This window comes from Pempheris klunzingeri, chromosome 14 (assembly GCF_042242105.1).
Source record: "Pempheris klunzingeri isolate RE-2024b chromosome 14, fPemKlu1.hap1, whole genome shotgun sequence".
In the NCBI taxonomy this organism is placed as follows: domain Eukaryota; kingdom Metazoa; phylum Chordata; class Actinopteri; order Acropomatiformes; family Pempheridae; genus Pempheris; species Pempheris klunzingeri.
Genome location: NC_092025.1, coordinates 24,939,656 through 24,947,311, shown reverse-complemented (window position 1 = coordinate 24,947,311; position 7,656 = coordinate 24,939,656).

Genomic DNA, 7,656 nt, shown 5'->3' with positions numbered 1-7,656 from the left:
GCACATGGCACCTCGGGGAAAGGCTGATGAAGAAGGAAGCCACGGACAAACAAAAGGACAAAAGAGAGAGTTGCTGTGGCAAACTGTGCAGGACTGATCCCAACACAAAATCCTGGTGGCAGAAAAAACTGGTTAAGCTGCCGAAGGCTGCTGCTGGAGATGCTTTGTTAGTTTCTTCATGTCCATGTAAACCTGGTAAAGCCAATGCACTTTAGGGGGGAGTCATGAAATGCACTTTAAAATTGTACCATGCACTTTAAATAGATAACTTAAAAACATAAGTAAAAAAGTATAAAATGCTAAAAAAGTTTGATAAAATATTTTAAAATGTTTGACAATATAAATGTTAAAATTGCCTTTGTGCAAAATGCAGTGAAGATATATGTGGTGTATTATTGAATCTGTTTATATTTAATAATGTGAACATTTTTCTTTGTCTCTGTTTAAAGGTTCTTCACCTTGAAACCATACAACTTAAATCCTAAACAAACTGCAAAATAAAAGAAGGAAAAAAAATTAACGACGGTTTGGTTATTTGAGTGGAATCCAACTCGAGCCCGTGTGCAAGGGATCATCCTTTTCAAGTGGGGAAGCTGCACAGAAATCCTCCAGTTAATGACAAAAAGAGGGGGGAAACATGACAAGTATGATTTGTGTACATGTAAGGGATTTTATCAACTTGAAAACTAAAATGTATTGTTTTCATTTCAGACTAACATTGTGTTAATCTCTTCATTAAGAACAAGAGGGCTCCAGCAACGACGTTACTCCAGAAGGCTTGACTGTAGGACGCATCATGCAGTGGATGACTGGACAACGACATGAGCCCGTTCTGAGCCTGTTTTTTTTTTTGCAAAAGTGTTTTATTTTATTTTTTTAAAATACTGTCTGATAAGTATATGTGGTTGCATTTATTTCTGTAAAATTCTGTATATTGTGTTGCAGCGCACAAAGTTAGTTTTGTGGTGGGTGGGATTGTTTTGTTTTTGTTCTTGCCTTCCTGTTTGCTTGTTTTTTAATTTATTCTTTTTATTATTACTATTATTAGTATTTGTACATACCATAAAACTCAATAAAAAGAATATATAAAAAAAATCATGCATCAAGATGAATTCTAAGATGGTTTTTTCTCTTGACTTGACACAAGGCAGTAAATGAATGGTAGCATACCTCTGAATGCGTCATGTTTCAGATATGGTTAGTGAACGCTTTCCAAGGCCAGCCAGCATGAGTGGCACTTCCTCTTCTCCTTTTGGTGTTTTTTCATCTTGTTTTTCAAGAAGAAAAAGGCTCACCAAAAAACTCTTCCCAGATTCTTTTGTCCTATATGGTGCAAAACGCCTTTTGAAAAAATCCTGGAAAGGACCTAAAGAGAAGGCATACTATTATTCTCATCTTTTATATTCCATCAACAAAAAACAACCTAACTCAGTAGATGTCTACGTTCTACGATTATGTTAGCTTATGTAAATTTGTTTAATTTGTTTTATGCAATAGTTCACATGGTGATGGTCTGAAGCCCAGAAAATATTCTACGGTAAATAACAGAATTTAAAACATCTGCAGCTGTTTCTCTGCCTTCTACTTAAATCAGGGACCTGGTTTGTCCAAATGTGCCTGCACTGAGAGTGCAATACATGACCCATTTCTTGTTTCACTGACAGTCCAGGGCCATTGTTCTGAGATCTTATAAGTTGTTGCGCTGCCTGCTGAGACCTCACTGTTGGAAGTGACAGTGCTCCCTGTCCGACAGCAGCTTCTCCTGTATTTTCCTGTCTGACATTCGCTTGTACGCTGTTACTTAACATCAACACCAGATTCTGTGCTGTGTTGACGATGTCTCTTAATTGGACCTCAGTGAGAAAAAAGCCAAAATTGAATAGCAAATGTTACAGACATGGGTATTTTTCACGATAGTACAGAGTGCCTGCAAACTAACTTCTTCTTAACTTAAAGTCTGAGTGTGGGTCAGCATCCACATCAAACAGCAAGCCAGTCTGGACGGTCCTAATCTCAAGCATCTGACTGCAGGCAAATAATAATTATTATTATAAAGCTCGATTGAATGTTGCCAACCGCTGCATCTTACAGTCTGTTATTTCTTTGTTCAACATTATGTCACAAATCAATCATTTCATATTTTGCAGGTCAATGTGTGACGAACCCTCCCACTCCTGCCTTTAGTGCCAGGCTCTATTTTGTTTCCCCTTATGAACATTTCATTGATGACTTGTTTAGATTATTCATTTTAGTTGAATAAAATAACTGTTTGCTGCTTAATCTGTGTTTGGCCTCCCTCTTTGTTGCCATTTCTGAGCCAGATGGGAACAAATGGGGGCTCGTCCGCGATGATTAGTGCTGGGAAACTGGTAAATGTATTTTTCATGTGAGGGAGTGGTTCACATGGAAGTTGGATTGCTCTGGAATTTGTAGAGGTTGACTTTAACTGTTCAGCATTTTATTATCCAGTAAATGGGTTCTTCAGACATTGTGGCCTGGCTATAAAAATACTTTTTTAGTTTTCCTGAGCTGCCAGGTTAAGGTATGGGCCGGTAGATACTTGGAACCCTTATTCCTGTTAGGCACAGTCATTGTGGGGCAAACACTGTCTCCATTGAACTTTTTTGTTTTAGTTTGTTGTTTTTGTGTAGTAGGTGGTTAGAGCAGTTGCTCAGGTGCACTTCCATGACTGCCTAGGTGATTTTCAGCATGCAGAAAGTTAACCAAGTTAACTAGCACAAACCAACTTCTGATGCTAGTAATGCTAGCACTAACTTAGCGTCACCGGCGTGTCGTTAGCTTGCGAGCTAAAGGAGTAAGTCTGTAAGTCCATGAACTACATTGTTTAATAAAGTACAGTTTTATGAACTAAATATTGGATATACACGTTGTTGACTTCACCTGTGATGCTTCAGCTCCACTCGGTCCACTGCTGTCAGCCAGTCTTTGCTTTGGCACATGTGCGGTTTGAGGAATGGAGCTTTGATTATTTTTCCCGGTGACCTACGTGACGTCATTTCAACACTTTTCTACTCGTACCCACAAACTTGAATTCGTGTTCACAGAAAAGACTTCGTAGTCGTAGAAATTAGAGTTGTATTCACAAGACTTTGCACTCACAGCTTTTAGATTCATACTCACATGAAAAAAATCCTGACCCGCACAATTTCTCAGACTCATGTATATGACAGCAGAATTTTGTGTCCAACAATTTTATTGACATACAAATGTTTAAGATTACGAATACGAATGGTTAAAATCATGCACACATCTTTTGATAACTATCTTACTCCGTAGGTTATCACGTTCACCTAACATACTAAAGGTCCCTGGTCCAAAACCGGGCGGAAACACTGAGAGCTTTTCATTTGAGCTTATGTACGGCACATCTGCTCAGCCAGACAAGTGAAATGAAATGTAGACGATGAAAACAAACTTCATGTGTCTGAACAGTTCATCTCACATGGTTTCCTCTAATTCTTCAGCCCCATGAAACACAGACTGCTTGAACAGGTTAATTGTTTTTGAATAATATCGCTGCATTTTCCTCTCAATGTAAGTTTTCTCATCATTTTCTTATTATGGGTTAATTTTTAGTTCTGCTCACTTTGGTTTGTCTGCAAAAGCCGATTAATCGTCTGGAGCTGGTCACATGACTTCATCAGTTCTTCCTCGTTAGTATAGTGGACAGAATCCACATCATGACATCATGTGACATCATGGACTAATATGTCCAAATATCAACCTACAGCTTTACAACAGGCTGATATTAAAGCACAACAGTAATGTTTTCAAGATACTTTATTGACAAAACACACAATCAAAAAAGATAAATGAACAGTAAATGAAATCTAACTAACTATAATGTCAGCTGGAACAGCCTTGAAAATCTGAGGGGGGGTTGGTCACTTCCTGTTGTCTGCAGCCCTTCTGTCCCCTCAGACTCATAAAATCCTGACTGTTTAAACTGTCATCACCTTGGCCTTCAGAATATACTACTACAGTGGGTGTGCTTAACACAAAACAACCACACTGAATTCTTTAAACATGTAAAATTAAGTGTAATCACACATTTTTATACAAATGAGGTGGAAAGAATATTTTGGAATGATGAGATTGATGATCTATCTGTCACTTCCTGTTGTCTGCAGCCCTTCTGTCCCTCTCAGCCTCTTAAAACATTGACTGTTTGAACTCCATCCAGGTCATCACCTTGGTCATGCCCTGTGGCTGATAGAGACTAAACACTCTGGGGGGGGGGGGGGGGGGGGCACCTGCACGGCTACCTTCTCCACTCTGCCCCCCCTGTCAGGCTGCCTCCGGCTCCCGCTCAAAAAACGGGGAGCCTGCAAACTCCTCAAAAGTCATCTGAGGGTTTGTGAGACCTTGGTGTGAATATTTTTGATATACTTTTGTGGAGCAGTAAAAGTAGTTCACAGTTTTGGATTGATAAAAAAAATGAACCGTGGTGCCGTCACAAAGATTTCTAGACTTTGGCTGACCACAGGCTGAACAGCTCCTGATCTTCTTCTGCTGCTGCTCCTCTTTCACAATCATCTCCACAGTGGCACGGCTCATTGACTCCTGCTGGGGGGAGCCACAGGTGGAGGGTTGAGGGTTGCTTGGGGCAGGGTTGAGGGTTGCAGGTGGAGGGTTGCTGGGGGCAGGGTTGAGGGTTGCTGGTGGAGGGTTGCTGGGGGCAGGGTTGAGGGTTGCTGGGGGCAGGGTGGAGGGTTGCAGGTGGAGGGGCCTGTAGTCAAAGTCTGCCACAGCTGCTGTGTCTCCAGCAGCTTCTCTGGGCTGGTGTTCAGGGAGGAGCTGGTGTTCAGGGAGGAGCCGGTGTTCAGGGGGGAGCCGGTGTTCAGGGGGGAGCTGGTGTTCAGGGAGGAGCTGGTGTTCAGGGGGGAGCTGGTGTTCAGGGGGGAGCTGGTGTTCAGGGAGGAGCCGGTGTTCAGGGGGGAGCTGGTGTTCAGGGAGGAGCTGGTGTTCAGGGGGGAGCTGGTGTTCTTCAGTTTGGCCAGATGCGTCACATATCTGGAGATATGTTGGCAGGTGGTGGGATGGAGGAGGCTGTTGGGGTCAGTCCATGTCCTCTGTACCATGGCAGCATAGTCTGCATCCACCCGCCTCAGAAGGTCTTTAGCTCCATGGTGCTTCACCAGAAGTTGGTCAATGGCAGCTCTCATGGGCTCTGTCCATCTGCTGTGGTCCAGGACCTGAATAAGGCCTCCTGTCTTGATGGGTCCAGTGCGAGGTCATCACCTTGGTCATGCCCTGTGGCTGATAGAGACTAAACACTCTGGGGGGGGGGGGGGGGGGGCACCTGCACGGCTACCTTCTCCACTCTGCCCCCCCTGTCAGGCTGCCTCCGGCTCCCGCTCAAAAAACGGGGAGCCTGCAAACTCCTCAAAAGTCATCTGAGGGTTTGTGAGACCTTGGTGTGAATATCTTTGATACATTTTTGTGGAGCAGTAAAAGTAGTTCACAGTTTTGGATTGATAAAAAAAATGAACCGTGGTGCCGTCACAAAGATTTCTAGACTTTGGCTGACCACAGGCTGAACAGCTCCTGATCTTCTTCTGCTGCTGCTCCTCTTTCACAATCATCTCCACAGTGGCACGGCTCATTGACTCCTGCTGGGGGGAGCCACCGGTGGAGGGTTGAGGGTTGCTTGGGGCAGGGTTGAGGGTTGCAGGTGGAGGGTTGCTGGGGGCAGGGTTGAGGGTTGCTGGGGGCAGGGTGGAGGGTTGCTTGGGGCAGGGTTGAGGGTTGCAGGTGGAGGGTTGCTGGGGGCAGGGTGGAGGGTTGCTTGGGGCAGGGTTGAGGGTTGCAGGTGGAGGGTTGCTGGGGGCAGGGTTGAGGGTTGCTGGGGGCAGGGTTGAGGGTTGCAGGTGGAGGGTTGCTGGGGGCAGGGTGGAGGGTTGCTTGGGGCAGGGTTGAGGGTTGCAGGTGGAGGGTTGCTGGGGGCAGGGTTGAGGGTTGCTGGGGGCAGGGTTGAGGGTTGCAGGTGGAGGGTTGCTGGGGGCAGGGTTGAGGGTTGCAGGTGGAGGGTTGCTGGGGGCAGGGTTGAGGGTTGCAGGTGGAGGGTTGCTGGGGGCAGGGTGGAGGGTTGCAGGTGGAGGGGCCTGTAGTCAAAGTCTGCCACAGCTGCTGTGTCTCCAGCAGCTTCTCTGGGCTGGTGTTCAGGGAGGAGCCGGTGTTCAGGGGGGAGCTGGTGTTCTTCAGTTTGGCCAGATGCGTCACATATCTGGAGATATGTTGGCAGGTGGTGGGATGGAGGAGGCTGTTGGGGTCAGTCCATGTCCTCTGTACCATGGCAGCATAGTCTGCATCCACCCGCCTCAGAAGGTCTTTAGCTCCATGGTGCTTCACCAGAAGTTGGTCAATGGCAGCTCTCATGGGCTCTGTCCATTTGCTGTGGTCCAGGACCTGAATAAGGCCTCCAGTCTTGATGGGTCCAGTGCGAGAGGCCCGTGGAGAGGAGGATACAGGCAGCAGTGCTGGTCCTGGGAGGCCTAAAAAAAGAAGGACAGGATTATTATCTTGTTTTTTTTGCCAAATATCATATCATTTGAATCACCTGCGTCCATCAAAGACGCAGACTCTGCTTTAGCAACGGCAAACGCTGGCATCATGGGCGGCTGAGACTGGAAAGCTGCTTCAGAGCACTGCTGGGAAGACAGAATCGGCACTGCTTGACAGTGCCAGTGCTCTCCTGAAACACAGCATCAAACATAGTGATTTAGTCAGTCAGTCTGTTGGTCAGTCAGTAACTGGCAGTGAGTGATTAATCTGGATCACCTGAGCGTCAGGACCCACTGCAGCAGCTGTGATGCTCTTCACCCTGGGGGGAGGACTGCTGCTGTGTCTTCTTCTTGTCCCAGTTTAAGACAACAGGACGACAGCCTGGCTCCACATGCTCCAGTCCAAACCTCCCCTGTGTCCCTGTTTGTTGCCTGCAGGACTGGGTCCTTCCCCGTCTCTGTTAGCATGCGTTCAGCTCGGTAACCAAAGAGGTCTTCCAATAATTTTTGTATAAAAATTAGCGTTATTAGTTACTGTGTGAAACAATTTACTGTATGACTGTTAACTGTAGTTACAGTTAATGCTAACATATACATAGCTAGTTAACCTTACAGTTAATGCTAACATATACATAGCTAGTTAACCTTACAGTTAATGCTAACATATACATAGCTAGTTAACCTTACAGTTAATGCTAACATATACATAGCTAGTTAACCTTACTGTACTAACTGTAGCTAGCTTAACGTTAGCAAAAAACCAGAGACCGAGTTAGATCCTGTAAATGTAGTCTTACTGTACTAACTTCAACCAACAAGCTAACTGAGAAACTTTCATTCACAACTTGCAGAAATGAATGAGACTTACCTTTAAACAGTGTGATTTACCGTCAGACACAATAAAATGATCAGAAATCGATCTCTGTACCGAAGCTGTGTGTCAATCAGGCTCTTCTTACTGTGTCCAAAACGGGGAAACAGCGCCCCCACAATCCCACTAGTGGCCAGAAATATATTACATCCGTAGTGATAAGCACTACCATAGAGAATGAATGGGAAAAGTTAAGAGAATTAAGCGTCATTATTCCCCATTATACTGTATTTTCTGTGTTTTTACTGTGTTTTTTTCTGT